Source organism: Aplysia californica, unplaced genomic scaffold (assembly GCF_000002075.1).
Source record: "Aplysia californica isolate F4 #8 unplaced genomic scaffold, AplCal3.0 scaffold00060, whole genome shotgun sequence".
Taxonomy (NCBI): domain Eukaryota; kingdom Metazoa; phylum Mollusca; class Gastropoda; order Aplysiida; family Aplysiidae; genus Aplysia; species Aplysia californica.
The window spans coordinates 225,933-236,184 of NW_004797330.1; positions in this window are offsets into that span (position 1 = coordinate 225,933).

Here is a 10,252-nt window from a genome sequence, read left to right on the forward strand (position 1 = left end):
TCTTTTTTTAAAAAGAATTAATTTTTTGAAAATAAAAGTTGATGCTTCGTAGTGTTCCGAAATCAAGGTTTCCCCAAACCCTGAAGATGTTGGGAGCCAACCAGGTAACCACAGGAAGAAATCACACCATTAGAAAGTAAGTAATTGGGTTCGGAGTCGATTCGTACGATTCCTAGCTTTCAATAATCGGGAACCTAGCCGCCCAGCACTACTACAGAAATCATTGAAAAAGGCCTAGTACTACATATTCAACCTGTTGTTTTGCTAGGCTTAATTAGTGTCGGCTGTTTCTGCCTACCATTAATAGAAATATAAGTTATCAGATTGATGAATGTAAACTTAAATGTTAAAAAAAAATAGTGCCATGAAGAAAAACAATGGAGTGTTACTGAGTCCATAGTTTTGTTCTCCAATTTTTGCTCAAGAAGTTGATGATTCGACCGTTTTCTTTGAGCTGCTATGTGTTGAACTTGGAATACTTCTATGAAACAGCTGTCAAAATCTTGGAAAATCTAGGTTAAAGAGAAAAAGGGCTGGTTTTAGCGAAGAAAAGTCGCCGATCCACCCCTGAAGTTTTTCATGTACGAGGACTGAGCAAATATGACTTTTCAGTGTGCTGAGCTCTGTGACCTTCCCCCCCACCCCTCATTGCTGTGTCATCAGGCTGAGCTCACACGACCTTACACCTTATTCCCAAACAGGCTCTGTGCTTTCAGTGTAAATTAAATTGAATGTATCTGAGTGAGAGTATAATGCAAAGAATTTTTTTGAATGAATCTTGTTTCTTGAAGTGTATGCGCCTGTTGAAAGATGGCCTGGTGTCATCAGGAAGAACACTCTGTGCATGAACGGATGACAAACCACACAGGCAGCCTGACTGTACCTTTGTGATACTGTACATATATTACTTTGGACACACACATTGTCATCAAGCCTCTGTTCTCCCTCTGTTAAATCACTTTTTGCAATACAGGCAAAGTACTTGTTGTGGTCCTAAATGTGATACCAATGTTCTCCTCCACTTATGGATTTTGAAATCGACATGTTTTTGCAAAAACTGTGTATGTTTGTGTACGGTAAGTGTGAGTACCTTTCAAGTCGGCCGAATTAATGAGGCTTTTGTTTTGGGGTGTTTTTTTGGTTTGGTTTGCTTTTTATTTTTTTCGGTGAAGTGAAATATGATCATATGGAAATGTACAGACTACAGGAATAACTGTTAGACACGACACGGCTCTGGACTGCGTGGCCTGCCCTCCTAAAAAAGAAGCAACTGAAGCCAACAGCACAATGTAAATGCTTGCTATGTTTTTCTGAGTTTGATGTTTATTTCAGGTCATGTTGTTTGTCAGTCAAAAATATCTTTGTTTCTAAATTTTCATTTGTTTGTTGACTTACATCATTAGGTTTTCAGATAGAAGCAGTTTTGTTATGTTACTAGGTTGGCAGCATTTCTGGTGTGTCTTGCAGCCAGCTTGGTGGATTGTAGTGGATTTTTTCATCAATTTCTTCCCTCTCTTTTCCAAGCCAGCCACCATTTGGTCTATGTTTGGCAATCAAATTCTAAGTGAAATTTGCCAGTAGGGTTTGTGGATGTGCTCTCTGTGCTTTCATGTCAGTTACTCTCATTCAGTTTCCACATGACATGTTAATTATTTTTGGATCACACATTCAGTTGAATGGGTTTTGTATTGAATTATGCATTGTTTTTAGTTCAAAGACCCGGTATTCAGATAATTTCTGTGGACTGCACAGTTTAGACAAAACATGACAACAGAAACTTTTGTGTCCTTGAACTCCTTTTCGCGTGTCTTGGACATCTGGTTGTTCCAGTGAACTTCATTATTGGTTTTCATGTATAATTTTTTTTTCGATCGAAAAGTGAATTGATGGTCTTTGCATCTAAGTCAATAGACTAATATATTATTTTCATGTTTATTCCAGGAGAGAATATACTGGTACAGATCTTGAAATAGCAGTGTTGAGATCTTTCAGTTTTAGAAGTGTCCAGCGGTCCTTTTTTTTTTTTTAAAGTGTGAGGACCATTTGATCTGCCCTCTTTGTGACATTGTGATCTGTGTCAAGCAAGATGAACAATTTTTTTACAGTTAAAAAGAAATTTTAGTTTCTGCAATTGAAAAGTTTTCTTAAATATTTGAATTAAAAAACAATTAAGGTTAAGAGTTACTGACATTTTTTCCAGCTGTAGTTTCTGCATTTGAAAAGTTTCCTTCAATGTATTAATAATTAAAAAACAATTAAGGTTAAGAATTACTGACATTTTTTCCTGCTGTACTGCTATAGTCAACTATTAAGTTTAATTACAATTAGTGCAGAGGTCGGAGATTTTATTCCATTTTCCCAAAAATATTTATTACATTTTCTGAGTTTGTGTGGGATGTCGCCCTCAAATTAGGAAAGAGGAAATGTAGCAAAAGACAAATTATATCTACTAGTATTCCAACATGTTGATAGTCCATTTTAATGGTTGAAGCTTGGAGTATGTTAAGATATGAGCATTAAGTACACAGCCAACTGTTGTAATATTAATAAAAGTAAGCTATAAAGAGCTCCCCATAATACAGCATTAAGTACGCAGTCAAATGTTGTTATTTTGAGTAAGCTATAAAGTGTTCCCCCTAATTTAGAAAGATTTAGTTTTTAATACCATAAAACAGCGTATCTACAGTGATGAATCATAAGATGCTGGTGCATATCTAAATATAAATTATTTTATTCACTTCAATATTAACTTATTCCCTGTTCCGGATTTGCAACCATGTGGGACTGTCACTACTGTCAGTTGCTTTCATAATGTTAGTGCACAGACAAAAGTGTATGTAATCAGTGTTTAAGAACTGTGAAGTGACTAAATTTTTGAGAATTAAAGCCTGTAATGTGTTATAATTTTTTTTCATGATATTGATAAATGGAACAGTGAAATGCTTTACAAAGATATCGTCAGACAAGAAACTAAAGTTATCTTCACTATTTCAGAAATGACTATTTCTGACTATTAATTATTGACTGAAAACCTGTGTTTGATGTAACTTGTTTCTGTCAGTTAATATCATATTACAGTAGGCTACATTTTATGTCGGTAAGTCAATAAGAAGAAATAGAACGCTATTTTTAAAATTATGAATGCTGATTTTTTGGTGTGAATTTCAGGGGCACAGATTTAGTAAAGTGTGTGCCCCATAATTTGAAAATGGTCATCCAATTTGAAAGTTAACCGAACCTGTTGTAGTGAAATATTTAGAATACATGGTGATCACGCAATGTGAACATGCCAACATTTTTGCGAAAAGTGAGAAAAAATTCACCAGTATAAACTTTGCAACCCCCACCCCCAAGTATTCAAACTTTCAGTCAATGCACAATTGTTTACTGTTGGTTGGAATGTTTTCTGTTTTGTTTTTTCACTTTATGTTGCCTGTTTAAGGATGTGTTTTGGTAATGGTCTTCAATGAGACTAATGTTCTCCAACCTTCCTGAGTATTGCTAAGGTGGTTATTTGTTAAAAAAAAGATTTTGGAACTTATGTAAATGTGCCATTTGTACAAAGAGTTGATACATAATTCTCAACACTCTCTGGCCCGTAAGTTTATCAAATAAGTTAAAGTTTTCATATATCATGATGTCATTGTTACATATATCATTCAAAAGATTCCAGATCAAATAGCCTGAACACAATGTCGCTCATTACTCTTGATGCAGATCGGAAACTGATAAGCGACTTCATTTTCACAATGTCACGAGGTTACTCCTTAGATAACATTGTTCCAAGCTGTGTAAAGGCCTCAGCAGACTTACTTTGTGTGAATTTTGTGAACTACTATGTCAATCTTAGCTTTGAAAACCTGTCTTTTGACATTTGAACTCTGGGATTGTTTCTGTTTCAGTGTGTTCTGTCTTTTGATATAAATACTTAATTTCCAGAAGATGGAAATGGTCATCCAGATCATAAACATTGGAAGACAGTTTATATTCCATTTGAAAAATAATTTTCCAAGAAATTATGGATGCATCTATGTGCCCCTCAGCTGGATTAATAGAAGAACCCCCACAAAATTGTACAGAAAGAATTATTGAAGTAACAATAACAGTAAAATTATAAGCAGTATTTTAGTCCTTTGTATATTTGGGGTTTTATTCTGTTGATGGTTTCTCCTTTTTCGTTTTCAGTAAGTTTGGAAGACATGTGGTTTTTATTGTAGAGGATGCACCTTTGTTGTGGTTGTGAAGGTGAATTTTGCACAAATGACAGCATATTTTTGTCTCTTCAGCTCTATTACTTCCTGAGTCTTTTTGTATGATATTTTTTTCAGTAAACTGGTAAAATAAAATTGTGTTTGGGACATTTGAGTGGAGTACATGTATTTGAATATGTATTACGAAGAGAAGACTTGTCGGCTGCACATGGAATATTTAAATGTCTGTTTCATCCTTACAGACCATTGGGTAATTCACCTTTCATTGCAGCTGTTCCCTGATAGTAGTTTGCATTCAGTTGGGGGAGATTTCTTTTCTCCAATAGAAAACCGGTGAATACTACAGACTGAATGTAGTTCTTGCAAGGACTAGGTACCTAAATAGAGGATGCTAAATTTATTCAGTCTGTGGTCAAGCTAATAGGTTCTATGTTTGAAAAGTCGACATTAAGCATTCCTGTGTTTGTGCTTCACTAAGGTCATTTCTTTCTCTTTTGGTTGAATTGAAGCTTAATTATTATATGCATAAAAGGAGATCTCTTCCGACTTGAGGGAGGGACAAGATGTGAGTTTAGATGACGTGGACCTTGTCTTGAAGCTCTTGTCATATCAATACTAGAATGAATTGAGTCAACTTTCGGGTTCCTTTCTTGTGATTGTTTTCTTTCTTTTTTTAACTGAAGACTTTAGATGTTACCAAAGTTTATATGTCATATAATAGATTGTTGTTCATACTTTGTACATCTGGAGGGATAAATAATCAATCAGAAGACTCCACAAAGGACAGTACAGACTTTATCAATGTGTGGCTTTGTGTTGTAGATTCAAAATCAAAGGGCGGGTCTCATTAGTATATTATTATATCTCTTTTTTTCCATAAAATATTTCTTCTCAACCTGATATTCTGACAGAGTACCAAGTATTCTGCTTTCTAATGACCATGATTGTGTCAAGTCACACATATAGTAGTAGGTTGATATTAAGTATCAAATAATGTTCATATTTCCTTTTTTTTCTGTCATGAATCCTGAAACCCATTGCTACTTACTGCAGTTTCATGTAGGGAATTGTCTCAGTAAACAAGTTTTGTCCATACAGCCCCTAGAATTGATATATATATATGAAAACTAATATCTTTTGGTGAATGATGAATGTAGCAAATCAATACCGTCTCACCTAGATTTTGTACTGACTTGTCTGTTTTGCTGAATAGTTTTCAATAGAACTGCAAAAGATGAAAGACCTTGGTGTGATTTCAATAGCCTTACCCCAAGTGGCTTTCTGAAAGTTTTCTTTAAAATGTTACAAAATGCGTCGGAATATCTTTTTGTTTTGGAAGGGGGTTTCTCTGCATCCGAATCCTGTGAGCCCATTATGCTTGAGATTTCTTACAGCAGTTTCTGCAGTTGGCCTGACTCACTGGCTAAAATAGGATGTTTTAGTTGTAACATTTTGCAAGAGGTGATGTTGCATGGAAGTCTCCTTTGCTTACAGTAGTGGTAAGGAGTGAGCTGATTGTTGACAGATATTTTTATTCTCTTGTGCTGTAAAGGATATTAAACTCATTTTGCCGTTATAGCCAAAACAATGCAATATGATAATAACATTTCATGTATTATTATAATCCATACTTCAGAATTGCTCTTCATAGATGACCTTTTCTGTCCCGATGACTTCTTCTCTTTTGAGCCATAGAAAGGGACTTAATGCATAACCTGTTGATGTAGATAATAGCTCTTAAAAACAAGCGCCTGCTTCTTCAACAGACTAGTGGTTGTCCTTTAGTGTGTGAAGACAATCATCTGTGAATCTAGTGTTCCTCCAGGTGTCCACTTTTTATTCGATAAGTCAAGGATTTTTGTTTTCTACCAGATGCTGAAAATTCATGGAAGTATGTTTTGGGTTGTTGTTTTTTTCCAGATCATGTGCTCATTTTTTCCCTGCAGTTGTTTAATAAAACTTGTTTCTCACAGGTTTGTGGACCTAGTTGTCTGCATGTGTGGAATGTGGATGGAATCTTTTCCACCCCTTGTGATTTGCTTGGGTTTTGATTGAACTTTTACCTGTCTCAGTTTCTGGCTGTGTGCTCCTTGTCCTATCACAACACACATTTTCATGACGATGTGGTGAAGTGTGTGCCAGGATTGTGCCTTGTATAACCTCTCACGCTGCTGTTCTTGGGACCTGGAAGATTTATGTTTTGGGTTTGATTCATGCTTTGATTTTGTTTTAATTTTTTTACAGTCTATTTGGGAGGGGGGCATTTGGCATTTTTTATGCTACAAGGAAAAGTTTCTCAATAGAGCCAGTCCAGTTTTGAATCTTTAGTTTTGAGCTGGCAACTCCCTATTTTTCTCTCTTTGTACAATGGTGGAGATCATTTTCATTTTTCCTTTTTTTACCCACTAGTCTATCATAGTGTCTAGTGTATGAAATCAATTCAGCTGTTTAAAACGTAGTATTATGAACCAGGAGTGTAGTAGAACTGGTGTCATAGTGTAAGCTTTTTTTTATCTCGGCTGGGTTTTTTTTTTGGGGGGGAGGTTTGGTTTATGGGTTTTATTTTTGTAAGATATGTTCGCTTGAACCCTGTTGACTTATTTTTATGTCACTGTTATTTTGATGAAACAAAAAAAGGGATGTATTCTGTGTGTTTTCAAATGCAGACTCAATCCTCAGGTCTGGCAATTGTGTGAAATCAAAAAATGTTGGGACTTGTGGTTTTGTTTGATTTTGCACTGAGATTTAAAAAAATGTTTCTTTATTTTAATCATTGGAACAAATCATCAAATGTGGCTGAGGGAATACCTGCTTCGGACAATGTATAAGGGTAGGGTGGATGGCCCTTGACTGGTGCAGTTCTTGCCTCCTTTTGAAGTCAGGTTGCTGTGTAAATGGGCATAAAAATCAAAATGTATTTTAAGAATGTCAAGAAGGTAGGCAGTTCAGTTTCCTTGTTTTGTAAAATTCTATAGAGAGAAAAAAGTCGCTTTTTCTTGCAAGACACGAGTGAAGATACATTCAGAGCTGATGTTAACATTTGTGTCAATTATGTCTATCATGAGTGAAATGTATTGGTAAAATCTCTTGTAGAAATAAGCAAAGAGGGAAAGCAGAGAGCTGGGTGCTGCCTCATTCCTAAAAATATGGATAAAATATCGGAAGTTCAGTCTGGTTGGGTTTCACTTTTTGTAATTTACATAAAGTCAGCTTTTGACTCAAAATCAGTCTCGCACTGCAATGCTTTTTTTTTTCTTTCTACTTTTGAATCGCAGGTTTTGGCATAGCTTCATTGTTGATTTTGGTTTCTTTCTCCACTTAAATAGCGATGATTCTGAGGGTAATTTTTAACCCTGTCCCTCTCATATATATTTATAATTTTAAAGTTCAGACACTAGGTTCTTTTAGAGGTTACAAGTAAATTGTATTATGAACAGATACTTGTGCATGGTGCTGAATACTTCACATTGTAAGCTTTCTGCCGTCTGGTTACACAAACATGGGTGCTCTTGTGCAGACCTCATTTCAGTTCTAATGCTGGTGTCACAAAAATTTGTTTGTTAAATGCTGTTAAACCTTTTAGGCAGTAAAGCCATTAATTAAAGCAGACTTGAAAAGTCTGCCCTTTTTTAAAGTGTAGTAGTAATGGAAATTTATAGTACCTAATCCCAGGAAGGCTGTAATGGTGTACATTACAGAATTGTCATTCAGCTGACTATTCAAAAGACAGAAAAAGCACATTATGAGACCATTTAACAACACACACAAACTCCCATATCCATACACATTATCACATACAAAATTTATTTGCAGAGGATAGTGTTGAACAATGGAGTCATTAGAATTTGAACGTTTTCTAAACCCTCTAATGTTATACAGTGGAACTCGGATTCAACGAACTCGGATTCAACGAAATGAGATAGATTCCCCGTTTTTCTTCTTCTTCTTTAAAATCAATAAAAATATAACCGGGATTCAACTAGCACTTCTGTGCTCATTTCCCCCCCAGAACACAAACTTTTTCTATTCCCGGAAATCATCCATTGCTCCTGCACCGTGAACCATTATTCACTTACTGATTGCATGCGATCAATCAGCGACCTTTTTTCATACCAACACATGCGTTGTTGGCTCGCGCTCATGTGTACTCTGGCGTGTGTTGGGGTCGGATAGGCGGCCTGCACACATGTGACTGTGTGTGCATGTCGGGATGGGAGGGGGGGGGGGTACTAGCGGTCCGGGCGTTAAACGTCGCAGATACAAACGCTTCAGTCTTTTCCCCCCCTTGGCAACTGATCATTATTACAATGATAAGCTAGTCTTGACGTAGATCTACATAATAAATTGTGCGCTGGTCTATGGAATCAAAAGTTGCCGTATGCTAGGCTCTGCACAGCAACACAACTTTTTGGTAAACAATCGAGATGACATAGGCCTATGCATTTGAACGAATCGGTCTTTTTTTAAAAACAGCTCTTAATATGCAGGCATTTCAGGCACTACTTGTGACTTCTCTCTTGCTCAGAGCCTGTAATTATCTACACAAAACATCGTGTTTGCTATAATAAACACTCGGATTCAACGAGATTTTAGGTCAGGCCCGGCGACCTCGTTGAATCCGAGTTCCACTGTAATGTTTCTTTCTTATTTGGAGGGGATTCCAAATTTTAGAGACGTAAGAAGAAAAAGCTCTGCCATCCAACTTTTTTAACTTAACTACATTGTGGGCACTCATGAGATTCTCATCTGATGATCTCAAATTTGATGTATGTATGGCTCAGTGAGGTCTGTCTGATATGATAATGATGGTGCTTTGTTGTTCATGCACTTGTGACATGAAACATGCGCTTTCTCTAAATCGAGCAATACGTACAGGTATATATATATATGTATGTAATTATATATATATATATACTTTTTGCCATATTTGTGTCAGTGTCGCAACTACCAAAAATATAGAAGAATGAAACAGCTGTCAGGGATTTGTGGGTGTTATACTTTCAAGTTGGCCCTTTTCATTAGGGAGGAGGGGACAAAGTATAATGGAGAGGAGATAATGTTGGATTAGAATTTTCTGTACATTATGCACTGGCAGAGATGTTGGAAAATTATACTTGCCTGTGTGAATGATGGCAGTATGGAGGTAATTGTATGATCCTTTAAATTTCTTTGTCCTCTGTACTGTGATTTTAACTTCCAATAGCATTAAAAAGTGTTTCAGTAACTGTGAACCTGAAGTCATGGTGATATTTTGTCTCCTGCTCAGTTCTTTCTGATTTTGTCTCCGATGTATCATCAAAAGTGAGTGTTAAGTAGAGCGATAATGTATTTAAAAATTGTGATTGTGATGGAAATTTTTTTGGGTTTAGAATTAGGATTGCAAGAATGTTATAAAATTGTTTCATGTCAATTTAAATCTGTGGTTGAACAAATTGGATTGGCTTTTGAAGAGGACTTTACAATTAACAGTCCACTTTTAGTTTATAGGGTACTGTGTTTTAAAGTATGTAAATAGTTCATGAGATTTCTACAAATTCAATTCATGCATCTTCCCCATGGCCTGGTTACCTTAAGCTAGAGCCATATTATTATTGATTGTAGTATTGTTTCATTTCATGCTGACATTCTGACTGCAGCTTTATAGGTGCATGTGTACAAGTCATATCCAATCTGGTCAGATGAGAACAAAGTTTTGTTACTAGGGAGATTCCCTCTCAGTTCAAAGAGTTGCATGTCCCATACTTATTGCACTATTTTGTTAGTGTCAAGTACGGGCATGTGGATCTATCTGAGTTTAGTTTAAGAATTGTACTGCCAGTGGCAAGTAAAAGAGTGATTCCTATTCATCTGTCACAATCACTCGCATGCACCATGTGTATGTATATCTCTGTCTGCCACGGTAAAGTCAATCCTGAAAATTGTACCATGTCAGATCTCAGCTGATAAGTGTGTGCTGGCAAATTGTGTAAAACATTTATGTGTCTGCATGCTGTCTGATCAACCCAATGTTTTACAGGGTTGTATCTTAGCTCTTTCAGTTA